The 5865-nt window shown below is 39.4% G+C and overlaps 1 non-coding gene across 1 annotated transcript; it reads left to right on the top strand.

Annotated features, from left to right (window-relative positions):
* The first annotated feature begins 447 nt into the window (after window positions 1-447).
* Window positions 448-580, top strand: LOC129403058 (small nucleolar RNA SNORA51). Its single transcript, XR_008629047.1, has one exon. It is a non-coding gene; the product is annotated as a small nucleolar RNA SNORA51 (small nucleolar RNA).
* Window positions 581-5865: the final 5285 nt, after the last annotated feature.

The following is a 5865-nucleotide window of genomic DNA, read 5'->3' on the forward strand; positions in this document are numbered from 1 at the left end:
TTTAAATGTTGGCAATTTGATACTCTAATGAAATCTAAAAATGCAATTTACATAAGTTTATAGAATATTAAATTAGAGTTTAAAACTAATTCAATTTGATGAACAAAAGAACACTGCCAATTGGAGAAACTTTAACAAAATATTAATACTTTAGAACATTGATATCACACTGTTTTAAGAGAAACTCAGCTTAAATATAAATTTACATTATATTCCATAATATGGGGGCCTAAGCTACAGTACAGGGGTAGGGTAGGGCATTTACCTTGCATATGGCTGACCCAAGTTTGATTCCTACCACACCATATGGTCATCTGAGCATTGCCAGCACAAAGCTAGGAGTTATCCCTGAAGTCTGGAACCCTGAGTACTGTCAGGGTTACAGACGGGTTACTCCATCAAATGGGAAATTAAACTCTGTAAGATTATTTAAAAAATAGTACACAATGCCGCCTTGTTCTTATCATAGGCTAGGGTTTTTACATTGACTGTATAGAAAGTGGAGGACTGGTAAAACTATCCCATTTACACCTAAGGTAAACCCTTTTCCAGATTTGTATTAATGAATGGGGAGACATAAAAAAAAAGAAAGTAACAAACTAATGTTTAAGATCACTTAGTGACATGATTGGAGCCACCAAGCATATGCAATTAATTGATAATCATAAAAATTGTTTTGGCACCAATTATAAGGATAAATATGTTAGGCTAGAGTGCTATTACAGTGTGCAGAGTGCTTTGCCATGCACTTTGCCAGGCAGAGTTCAATCCTCAGCACCCCAATATGGTTCCCTGAGCCAGGCAGGCATGATCTCTGAGCACAGAACCAGGCATAAGTCCTAAGGACAGTTGGAACTGGCCCAAAAGAAGCATGAAAAAAAAATAATAACAAACACACCCAAATAGGAAGTATGCCAGTTGAATGACTAAAACAAGTAAGGCTTTAGAAAAGTGAGAATGCCTATCCTTGTTTTTCACTCGCTTTGTTCCCACTACTGCCATGAGGTTAGACAAGGGATCAGAGAAACTCTTATGCTCATTTCATATCTATAATTCATGTGAAAATAGTTTCTTTGGGCACTACTAGAAACTGGGGTCAGGGATCAAGAAGACAGGGATGTTGGTGGTTTAAAAGAATTTTATAGCTATATATTCAAGCCACAGAATCAACAGCACCAAAGGCAGAAATCCAGAGTTCAACAATCAAAGTTAAAAATGTGCCTGTTGAACTGATGAGCTGGGAGTGTGGAAGGGACCTGAGGACAAAGGCTGAGGGAAGTTGATCCTGGTGGCGTGATTGCTGGGGACCATTGTATTCCTATTCCTATGAATAATATTGTAAATCGTGGTGCTTTTATAAAATACATTTTTTAGTTAAAAATAAAAATTTTAAAATTAAAAATAAAACTGCTGGGTTGAGGGGATTTCTGGTAGAGTATTATGGGGGTGGTTAAAAAATTGAGTGTTAAAAGATGAGATGATATTATTGGAATATCCAAGTATTTTAAATATTTGATCTATTTGTTTATTTTTATTTTATAAATTTATTGAGAATTTTCCATGTGCTTATCCTTTGACCATAAATCTATTAAAAAACATATATTATTCTGGGGCTAGAGCGATAACACAGCGGTTGGGCTTTCGCCTTTCACTCGGCCTGTAGGGAGCCATTTTACAAGCCTGGCTCTTATCCTCTAGTCAAGCGGAGGCTTACTTGGGATTCCTGTAACAAGGTCACCACTGCTGACCTTACTGATCTTATCAGTTCGCCATTCCACTCTCACTAGCCAACGCCCATGCCTGATCTGCCCAACACCCATGCCTGATCTGCATTTTACTATTGTTCCTATGGGGGTCCAAGCATGCATACCGCCCCCTCCCACCAAGAGGTATAAGTATTGTAACTGCTGTGAATAAACTCTCTCTCTCCTCCTCCTTCTGGCTCTGCGTCTCTTTGTTCGGTTGCGTCCCCTCCTTAGCCCCACGAAGGGTCCTCCCTGCGGGACAGGATGATGCCCGCAGGGGGGACCCCACAGCGGCTGACCGGAGTTCGATTCCTCCGCCCCTCTCGGAGAGCCCGGCAAGCTACCGAGAGTATTGAGCCCTAGCGGCAGAGCCTGGCAAGCTACCTGTGCATATTGGATATGTCAAAAACAGTAACAATGAGTTTCTCAATGAGAGACGTTACTGGTGCCCGCTCGAGCAAATCGATGAGCAACAGGATGACAGTGACAGTGACAGTGAAATATTATTCCAATATAAACTGTGAGATGTCCACCTATAGATGAAAAACAGATGACTAGACATCTGCCTTTTCTGATAATTTTCTTCAATGAGCACTATTTAGGAGTTAGATCTTGTTCAACTTCTGCACAAAAATTAGAGCAAGTGATAACATGATTCTGGGGGAATCCACTTGTTATTCCCAAATGTGAAAAGCTAGTATTTGATCATTCTGCTCATATTCCTTTACCCAAGAATCTGCATTATTTCTTTTGGTCTAGAATAGCTGTGGGAACATCCCAAGCACAATGTTTGACGGTGCTACCATTGCTACTCCCTCTATTAACTCATTATTAACTTCATGCATGTTTGTGAGCTTGGCTCTCCATTAATCCTGACGTGTTGTCATTGAAGTTTACCTAGGTCTCCTTATACTGAAATTCTGATTATAATTACTTGCTATTATAATCCTTTGGAAAATAAAGTTTCAGTGTTCAGAATAAGTTTAATGAATGGATCACTACAAAGAGTGTCTTTCTCCAGGCTTTGCACCAGTGAACTAAATTGACAATGAATTACATAATAAACTGTGCATTTAACTTTGGAGTAATGTCGGGCATAATCCAGACAGCATTCATTCTAACACTATATAGTATGGCTGCTGAATTAACTACTTCCAAATATGCGAGAGATCCCGATTTCCTATTAAGGGCTTAACCAGATTGCAGTAATTTCCTGAAGATCTCAACCATTATACAATACAGTATTTGGAGCAGATTTTCTCTGAGGTATGTAAGTAAGAGCACAAGATTAAGAAGGTGTGAGATTATGTACTGAGGTACCCATAATACTCTGCCAATGGGCCCTGTGGTTCAGTGCCAGGGCTACAGACTGCAGTGCCATTTGGGTTCTTCAGAACTTGTGATCACCCAGTGGGGTTCCACTCAGAGATGTTCTGTGACCCTGTGGCACCAGGGATTGAATCTGGGTGGGATGCAGACAAAAACCCTGCATTATCTCCAGGTCCCCACAAGAGACATGTTAGAAGGAAATCAGGGAAGCATTGTAGGAGAACAACTGAACAAGATAAATTAAAAAAAATAATTTTTAAATATCAGAAATATTATTCAGAAAGTTCATTAGCATAGATAAGTGGAGTCATAAAAGGGTCATATTTTATTACTCCTAAAGTTGTAAGGCTTATATAGGAACCAAAACAAGTCAAATATAAAACTCTAGAGAGTGTTACTAAGTTTAGGAAGATGAAAGAAATGATAATAGTTTTCAGAATATATTGTGGACAAAAGTCGGTGATGTATAGAATATTTAGGAGCAAAATAAGGATATAAATTTTAGGGTAAACAAATGTAAAAATATTCCACTCATTTCTCTGAAAATGAAAATTAAAAAAAAAACAACTGAAGATAACAAGACAAATATGAACACATACAAAGGTTTGTCCAAACAACTGGATAGTGAGACATTGGAAAATGTTTGTGCTTCTGATTTTTCCACAGAAGACGGTCAATTCTTTCACACAAATGTATCAGTAGCTGACAAAATTCACACTTTACAACACTTGCCTTCCTGATGAAACTTCACTAGCTCTACACTTACTATAATATCTTGACTTTACTATAATATCTTGAGGATATCGTCTTCTCTATGAAGCATGTACCATGTTACCTGTTGTGCCCAAGTTTCAGATCCCCAATTGAAGAGAGACCAAGTTCACACACAACAATGCAGAAGCAAAGGAACCTATTACTAGCCCGAGCCATTACTAGCTGAAGCTAGGGTCCAAGTTTCATCCAACATAGTGGAGGCTTGACAAGGACCCGACTCCCAATCACAATTTATATAGGGTTCAGTTAAAAAAAACGGTTTATATACTGATCTATTTTAAGCATTGGCCTTATTACTATAGTGGTCAGCAATTAGATGATGGTTAGTAACAGTCTTTAAGGAGGGTACAGTGACCCCTCATGACCAACCAGACACAACAGTGCAGTGTCTTTATCTAGGTGAATTACTCAATTAGGAGTTTACCAGAAACTGCAAGTCCTGCTTTGGGGAAACAGAAACTGAGGCCTAGTTGAGAATGGCATCAGTTTTGCCCTCACAACCAATATCACTGTATCGCTGTCATCCTGTCAGTAACTTCTTCACTTGTCCCTGCCTCGTTTTAGTGTAGGCGATGGCGTCTGCTCGCTCCAGAAACACGAGGAGCACATTGTTGTTACTGTTTTTGGCATATCAAATCCGTCATGGGTAGCTTGCCGGGAGCTCTGCATGCGACCCTGTAAGTAATTAGCAGAAATGAATTCATGCTTTATGTATTGCAACAAATGAATAAAGCAAAGGGAGCTGGGGAGAGGAGGAGGAGGAGGAGGGCTTGGGTTTTCTATTTTCAAAAATATTTTTAAGTCCTTGAGGGATATTAAATTTCTTTTTCTGGAACTACATCCTAGATAATCAAGTACATTAACATAGACCGAAAGCACTGAAAGTATAATAACAGAGTCAACACAAATGCCTGGACAGGATATTAATGGAATAAGTTATTTATTCCTCCAGGATTCAAACTTAACATTAATAAGTTAATAATAATCATTAATATTAATCCTTAATACACTGAACTAAAATGTATTAACTTAGCCTAGAATAGAAGATATACTTTGCTTGGGCCACCCCTGTTAATGTTTAGAGGATTATGAACAGTGCCAGGAATCATTCTTGGGTTCACCTCCTACAGTGCAAGGGCCTTAACTTGCATGGTGTTTCTTTGGGTAACAGTTGTAGTTTGACTAGACAAAATACATGCTAACTTTGAAAATGGAGAGAATCGGACTCAGAACCCAATTTCCCCAATAATAGACATTACCCTTAGGATTCTCACCACTGTCCTTTTAATTTAGCCATCGCTCAATGGTATTGAAATAATGAAAACATTATGAACAGAATGTTTGGGGGGATAATGGCCTCTTAAGAGGTGCTATTCTCTTCCAATAAGAATCACCTTTAGGGTATGGAGCTATAGTACAGCAGGTAGGCTGTTTGCCTTGTATGCGGCTGACTTGGGTTTGATCTCCATCATCCTATATGGTTCCCAAGCACCGCCAGGAGTAATTCTTGAGTGCAGAGCCAGGAGTAACCACTGAGCATCACTGGGTGTGACTCAAAAAACTAAGAGAGAAAATCTCTTAGTAAAGTATAATAAAATTTTATGTAATTCTTACTTTAGGGTTCTACACAAAATAGTCCTACGGGAACTGTTTCAGTATTGATTTTACAGCTGTTTCTGAGGACATGGTCCATCCTGATATTGAAGAGTCAATATATTTTGTTCTGATATGGTGGACCCACAGAACTGGCGGGAAAGCTGGCCATGGCAGTCCACCCAACCCCACCTGTTGCACACCAGATAGGAATGGAGGATAGCCCTTAGAGGGAGGACGAGTGTGCCAAGCTATACTAGAAGACAAGCCAGACAAAAGAAGACGCACTCCAGGAGCCTCTGCAGGAAGAAGACTCACTTTATTGCAATCAGGCTTAGGTTTCTATACCTTCAGAAGAAAGTGAGGACAATGGATGAACGCCTGGGTGTCGGGGATTTCCCACAGGAGCCCATAAGCAGAAAAC

This window comes from Sorex araneus, chromosome 2 (assembly GCF_027595985.1).
Source record: "Sorex araneus isolate mSorAra2 chromosome 2, mSorAra2.pri, whole genome shotgun sequence".
Lineage (NCBI taxonomy): Eukaryota > Metazoa > Chordata > Mammalia > Eulipotyphla > Soricidae > Sorex > Sorex araneus.